This window comes from Octopus bimaculoides, chromosome 9 (assembly GCF_001194135.2).
Source record: "Octopus bimaculoides isolate UCB-OBI-ISO-001 chromosome 9, ASM119413v2, whole genome shotgun sequence".
In the NCBI taxonomy this organism is placed as follows: Eukaryota; Metazoa; Mollusca; class Cephalopoda; order Octopoda; family Octopodidae; genus Octopus; species Octopus bimaculoides.
This window is the reverse complement of record NC_068989.1, coordinates 66201301-66209493: the sequence shown is the minus strand read 5'-3', so window position 1 is coordinate 66209493 and position 8193 is coordinate 66201301. Positions and strand designations below refer to the sequence as shown.

At 32.9% G+C, this 8193-nt stretch overlaps 1 long non-coding RNA gene across 1 annotated transcript in view; it reads right to left on the bottom strand.

The window, feature by feature from the left end:
* LOC128248664 (uncharacterized) overlaps positions 1-5603 on the bottom strand; it is a 64197-nt gene extending 58594 nt beyond the window's left edge. Inside the window, exon 1 of the long non-coding RNA XR_008264822.1 lies at positions 5239-5603. This is a non-coding gene — a long non-coding RNA (uncharacterized LOC128248664). The remainder of the gene's footprint in view (positions 1-5238) is intronic.
* Positions 5604-8193: the final 2590 nt, after the last annotated feature.

Genomic DNA, 8193 nt, shown 5'->3' with positions numbered 1-8193 from the left:
TATATATATATATATACATAGCTATGTATATATATTATATATATATATAAATACATATGTACACACACTCATATACATATGTGTGTGTATGTGTGTGTGTGTGTGCGTGTGTACCTATACACTGAAATATACTAGAAACCCACACAATGTATACTAAAAGATATTAAAATCAATATTTAAATAACATTGCTCAAGACATTTATTACCGTTTCATACATCATGTTAAGGTGGAGATGATTAAATATTTATTGCAACATCTACTAATATAAATTCTGATATTCTACAGTGTATTGAAACTTATCACTGAACAGATATATACGCAGCGTCAACTCTTATCATATCTCTCTTGCGACTATTTTGACGCAATATCGAACTGTCACGTGACAAAATCATTTTTATCCATCTGTATCATAATCTGCTGCATGTATTATATCGTACAACTAAAGTATTTATGTACTTATATTTTGTGTGTATGCTTGAATGTGTGCATATATGTTTGTTAGTATAGATTTATGCATATTTACATGCGTATAATATATATATATATATACCCGCATATAGCTATATAAAAATGCGTGTCTATATATATCTATAATATACAATAATATATACATATTTACGGATATATATATATATATATGTATATATATATATATATATATATATATATATATATATATATATATATATATATATATATATATATATATATATACATATATCTCGAGAGAAAGAGAGATAAAAACAGAGAGGAGAGATAGATAGATAGATAGTTACATAGAGAGAGAGAGAGAGAGAGAGAGAGAGAGAGAGAGGAGAGAGAGAGAGAGAAAGAGAGAGAGAGAGAAGGAGGATCAAATATAGAAAGATAGTGTATAAATATATTTCAATAAGACTTGGCTGTTATTAATTTACTATTAGAATGCGGTGGGAGCAAAAACGTGACAAAATCAATGGAAACGGATATTAAATAATGATGTAATACGGTAGATGAAACAATAATACATTATGGATTGATTAATATTAATATACACTGAGTTAATAAATATTTTTAGTAAAGCATTAATAGACGAGAGAATAACTTTGGGAAATTTATTTATAAGGAGAGGCAGTATTGTGTTACATAGCAATTTTATAGTCATTTTCTAATTAGAAGTTAAAATATTCAGTTAAACAAATTGTCACCGAAATATATTTCCATTTATCTTAAATGTTAGTCAAAATTTTAAGAAATTATAAAGGAAATAATTGTGAAGAGGAAGGGCGCATTAGGAGAATTAAGATGACACATCCTAGTTACTAATTGCTGCGTAGAATATACCTTACGTGCTATTCAAAGACACGGGTATTGTTAATAATTTATTATTTGGTGCCAAATTTTCATCAGAGTTCCACTTCAACTGATCTGAACCTCGGTTATTGGCCAGCATATACAAACCCCAGAGTTTTAAATTTAAATCTTTTGCCTCTTTCCCCTCTGTTTTGACCAGTCACTTATGCTGTCATCAGAAGCTCATTATAGTTAGCTTTCTGTAAAATTAATATATGTCATCTCTTCAAAGATAATGGAATTATCTAAGCACCTGTCATTAACTTATAAGGTTGTAATCCGTGGGGGAAAATAACACACGTCTCTGGAGAAAATGGTAAACGTAGATATTTCATGTTGTGTCTGGTGTATAGCTGGTTGATTCCTTCCTCTATATTTTCAAAGTATATTCTATATCTACGTCTCTATTGAATATAAACAACGTGTACATAAATTGATTTTACTGCGACACTACCGATATTAGAAAATCAATATTACATTATTTTTTTTCAATATATCATCTGAGATATCTTCTTAGAGATTGTGAAATGACAGTAAATTAACTCTATTAATGTTGAAAACATGAAAGGTTTAGCTTTCAATGCTTGTTTACCTTGGAAGATTGGAAAAGGTTGGACATTTAAAAATTGCTAGTCGCATAATTTTACCTGTAATTATCATGAGTTTCATCTGTTTAGCTTTATGTTATATAGTAAATGTAAGGTGTGTTATGTTATGATACGACTTCCAGCATTATTAGTATTGCCTTCATATGAGCAAAGCAGATAAATCTGAAGCGATAATTTTTGAAAGAAATTTATTAGTCTAATAATGTAAAAGTTTTAAGGTTAAGAAAATCGAAAAATAATTTGACGTAGTTTCGGTTTCTCTTAAAAAGTCTCCTATGTCAGTGGAAATATAAATTCACAAATCCATATTTTCGTAGATCGAAGTAAAATAATTTCTTTCTCACAAATTTTGTTTGCAGTATTCATGTATTTCTGAATATATTTTTGAATATATTTCTATTTATGAATAATTATAAAATAGTCGCAATTTAACAAAATTATTTCTGTAGCTTATGTTGACAATTTTAAGAAGATCATAAGTTCTAAGGAGAAATAATGATTTCAGTTTTTACAGGTTTGTTTGTTGTTCAAAGATATTTATTGTCAATAGAAGCACAGACATTTGTAAGTATTTTAAAACTGATCTATTCGCAAAAAAAAAAAAGACTAAACTATTTATCTTTCTCTGTGGTTGTTGTTCTAGTTGGTAATCTTAATTCTGATCAAATAAGCCTATGATCGAGAGCATTCCAGTCGTGACCCCTCGTCACGTTAAACCGTACGCAAGACTACATGAGCTGACTTGGCCGTTTCTTTACCGAATATAACTCCTGAATTGAATCATATAAATAGATCTCCGTCACACACTTTCTCGACCGGTAAGAAATAACAGTTAAGTCTCCTTCAAACAATCCCTTCCCGTCTTAGATGAAGAAAAATTGCATTAGAAAATAAAGTTCACTAAATGTTTAAAAACCAGATGGTCATGGATTGAACGTTTGGGTTAACCTGGAGATAAATAAAAATAAATTAAGAATTGCAATAACATTTATCCATTTTTCATGCTGGGAGTTGTTCTTATTGGTAATACCAAAAGACATCAACATAGCGATCCTTCTGTCATTGGATCCCCATCACTGATAGTCAGGGCCTGAAAGATACGGTAATAATAAGTATTTTTTTTCCGCTACGAGAATGCCGACGGAAGGTGATGGAAATTTAACTCGGAACGTAAAGAGCCGGAACAGACATCTTGTATAATAATTCCAGCAATTTCCCACACTGGATATGTATTTCATTTAACGACCCTAAAAGGAGGAAGAATGACATGACGGCAAAGTTGAGCATAACGTGAAATGAACCCAGAGAATAGAGAGCCGGAACAATGCCGCAGGGCAATTTATCCACCCCTGCAACGACCTAGCCAAGCGGTCACCTTCAGAAAATGTATTAGGATAGAAGTAAATACCGCAGGGCATTTTGCAGGATTCTGCCCTTTACTGGCTTCACAAATTCTATTATCAGCAAAACCAAATCAATTTTCACTGGGTATGAGAGATATACTAATTTGAAGTTCTGAACTCAGAATGACATTTATACATCTTTGATCGATACCGGAGTAAGGAGATAAATAAAAGATATTTCCACCTCAAGTTGATTTGAACAGAGGAGGAAAATGAAATAAACACTTTTATTATACAACTGTGGTCTAAAGTCTCTGACAGTTCATCACAGCAATACTAATGACTTTTAACATGCATAGAAGGCCACCTATTTTATGAGCAGCCATAATCAATAATACAGATTCCAGTATTTTACTGGTACTTAGTTTATCTGACCATTGGTGTTTGGAAAGTAAAGTCAACACGAGTGTAGTTTAGAATCAGAACATAAAAGGACTTAACTAAATACCGCAAGACATTTTGTCCTACGCTCTACTAATCCTATCATACTTTAGATTCAGTCAGTTTCTGTAAATAAATCATATGTTTTAGTCTTACCACTTTAGCTGAATACACACGTCTGACAAAATCTAGCAAGATTGAAGTGTGTCCGTTGCTTACAATACTCGTCTTTAAACACAAGGTTTAATTCTAACGGCAACGTCTATATTTTCCAAAAACTTTGAACAAACTGGACTTTTTGAAGTTATATAGGGAGTTTTAATCTTCTGATTACAAGGACAATCATGTAATCAGAATACGGCCATTTCTTTGGAATACTTCGTTTAAAAATTAATGGTTTGTAATTTAGACACAAGGTCAGAAATTTTGAAGGGAGAGGTTAAGGGACAACATCGACCCAGTACTTCAGAAATATTTTGTTTTAACGACTGCGGCGGGAAGAAAGGTGAAATTGATATTAATGGAATTTGAACTCAGAACATAAAGATTCAGAAGAAATGACGCTAAGCACTTTGTCCGATGCACTAAACAAGTATGACTGCAATATTGATCACAAATAAATATTTCTCACGAAATGAACATTTTTTTTCTTTGAAGCTAATGACCATTCTTTGTCATTTACTTAGGTTTATAAATTTATTACCGAGCTTATTGTTTTTATTAATAATTAATTAGTGACTGTTATCCTAACGTATACAAGCGTATACATTATTGTTAACAGTTCTGATTAGCTTTTAACTGCAGTTGTTTCGCTTTTCTGAGGGAAAAACATTAAAGATCTGTTAGGTATGCATATTTTAATAAGTTGTAATCTACATCAAATATTTGTAAAAATGCTTTTGGGAAATAAAATTTCGTTAAATATCAATTCGCCGCAGTATCTGTCTGTCTGTCTCTCCTTCTCTCTCTTCCTCTCTCTCTCCCGCTTTCTCCCTGATTCTTAATGTAAATACATACATAACCCAAAATATATAATCTATATGTATATATATGTAATATATATATATATATATATATATATATATATATGCGTGTGTGTGTGTGTGTATGCATGTGTGTGTCTGTGTGTGTGTTTTATTATATGTTATCTATCTATCTATAAATATTTGCGTGTGTGTGTGTGTGTTATATATGCATATTTCACTGATTTATGCACATATGGGAAATTAGGATTAATGTTTCAATTTTGTGAATGTTACTCACGCATTTTAGTTATTTAATTAGTGCGTGTCGAAGATATTAATGAAAAAAGAAAACAAAAAGAAACAAACAAACGAAATTAAAATATTAACATTAAAATTGCGAATTAGCTAAGGCAATACAAATTAGGTATAAACATGAAGTTTTAAACACACATCACACAAAAAGATGTTCTATTAAAAGAATTCTATGCATGTTTACTATCCTATATATTGACATTGCACATGAATTGAAGATTAACGGTAAATGTACTTACATAATCTGCGGACGTGAATATTATAACGCAAGTATTTAATGTACATCATTTCCAATTTGCATACGAATATCAATGTATGTTTTACGATTATTATTACGATGAAACAAGTAAATAGTTTAATGTTTGCCTACAGTGAAACTGATAGATTTTGTCGTTTTCTCATCAGTGCTTTTTCTTTCTATGCATGATTTATCAATCTCATAAAGAAAGCATATATTCAAATAGAAGTTTGGCATTATGAATGTAACGTTCTGTTTACAGTAGAAATCACTGACGAAAATTTTCCATCTACGAGACAAATACTATAGCGTATAACATATAGAAGCAGAACGTACTACTCAATTTTGGTTTCCTGTTTTTGACTATTGCTGTTCTCTTGCATCGCTGTTCTCTTGCATCGCTGTTCTCGTCTGATTAATATGAAACATTGCCATTCTTAGCTCCATAATAGAACCTTCTGTATTAGGAGATCAGAGGAAGTAAACATTCGAATGAACACTAGTTGTATTCAAAGGAAATTAGGTTATGATACAATTTGATAGACATACGAAATTAGTTTAGGATACCATGTGGTTGTCATAAGAAATTAATTCTTCTTTGACAAAATGTGGTAGTCATAAATTATGTTATGAGAAAATGCGGTAGTCATAAGAAATTATGTTATGACAATATGTAGTAGTGATTAGAAATTATATTATGACAAAATATGATAGTCATAAGAAATATGTTCTGAGGCAACGTGGAAATCATAAGAAATCATCTTATAACAAAATTTGACAGGTATAAAAGTTGTTCTAAGTAAAATAAGTATGGTTTTGAAAAGGAGAGTTCAGAGGATTAAATTATTTTCGATTAAGGAATCAGGTCCCGTTTGCTAATGGAAAGGACATTCATACGCTTTGTGACATTTATACGCTTTGTGACATTCATGCTCTTCCATAACTATAATAGCAAGTAAAGTAGGTATGTGTCGCGATAATGGCAAACCAGGCTCAGGTATATTTCTCTACAACACCATGTTATTGACATAGTTGTACCAAAAGTAATGCAAAAGTAGGTATAAGTTCTTTATATACTGACATACATCGTGCAAATTGCTCTACTTGTATATTTGCTCTACTTCTTGTCATTGCAAAAAAATAATGGGTTTCATGTTAGAGCTACGCGCCTTCATTAATTTCTTGAAGTAGAAAGTTGTAGGTTGTCTGAAATGTACAGAAGGCTACAGGTTGCATACGGCGATGACGTTATTGAATGCATGAAGAAATTTAAAGAAAGGGAAGCCAATAATGAAGACAAACCACTCAGTCAGAGACCGTGGAGGCACGTGGCTTAGAGGTTAGGGTGTTGGACTCATAATCGTAGGATTGTAGTTTCGATTCCTGAACCGAGCAGCGCGTTGTGTTCTTGAGCAAAACACTTCAGCTTACATTGCTCCAGTCCACTCAGCCGGCACAATGAGTAATCCTGAGACGGACCGGCGTTCCGTCCAGGTAAGAAACTTATACATCATGAAACCAAGAAACCGGCCCTTATGAGTCGGCATAACTTGAGAAGGTAACTTTACTTAGTAGCTTTAGTAAGAGACCATCAGTGTTGGCATCTGATATGAACTGTCAAGGAGTGTAGGAATTGATTCACGTGGATAGACCCATAAATGGACCGTGGTTACCGTCCATTTGTGCTACGTTGTGACTCAAAAGTGGTGGAAGACTTTGGGAATCGTAAAACGCGTGTAAAGTAGGTACCTTGCGGTTGACATCTGATTTGTAAGAGAGAAGGTTAAAAGTCTGATTTGATGTGGTGGAGCATTTACAGCCAATGAAGATGCGTTTTTCTCAGTTTAGTGACATGGGAGGAAACGTGGGCGTATCGAAATGATCCAAAAACGAAAGATCAATCCGTAGAAGGGCGGCACATGTATTCTCAAGGTCTAAGAATTTCATGAGCAAACGATCGTCACAAAAATTCATGGCGACTGTTTTATGGGATGACAAAGGCGTCATTTGTCCTGATTTTCTGAATTATGGCACTTTTGAGTATAGCGTGTGGAACAAGGCGACACTCAAAAAGAAACCGAACACTGGGGAAGAATCTGAAAATGATCCACCATCACCGTGACAATGAGCGACCCATACACATCTTTGACAATAAATCAGGAATTCGGAAAACTGGCATGGTAAATGCTCTCACGCCCTCCCTACTATCCTGGATCTAGTGCCATCCGACTTCTACCTGTTCGGTGCGATTACGAACAGTTTCGGGGACAGCAATTTGACGACACAGACAAAGTGAAAGCAAGTGTGACGTAGTATACATAAAAGTACACACCGGAATTCTTCAAAGAGGATCTGAGAGTTGGATTAAATCGATGGCAAAAATGCATAGCTTGTGATGTAGAGTACGTTGAGTAGTGCCTTTGTATTGAGGAAGTGTTACTTTAGAAACGTGTGCAGTTGGAAAGAATACAAAAAGACATTCTCCGTTTTACATTATTTTTGTATAACCCTTGGAGAAAAGAAGTATTTACCTAGCATTTAAACCATTTTATCTCCTTGGGGCTGTTAATTAATGTTTCTAAGAGAAACATTATTGTTATATTTCAGGATTGACAAATAAACACACGCAGTATATATTCGTACTTCACTTGTTTATTATTGTTTTTATTTTATGTCCATTGTCTGGAAATCTTTCGCCACACACCTGTGACTTCTTCAGCGACTCTCCATATCATGTGTCTCCTCCTATATATTACAATAAATGTTTCAACATATGATTTCACACCAGGAATCTTGCAAAATGAATACACAAACGTAAGAAGAAGCATTTTCCTTAAGAAATATGAAATTCAAAGTTAAATTATATGAGCGCGTTTGAAAAGCGATATAGTCGATTACATTGAACCTTGTACCTTCTTTATGTAGTCTGTTATCAAATTGAATTAAATCAAGCCTT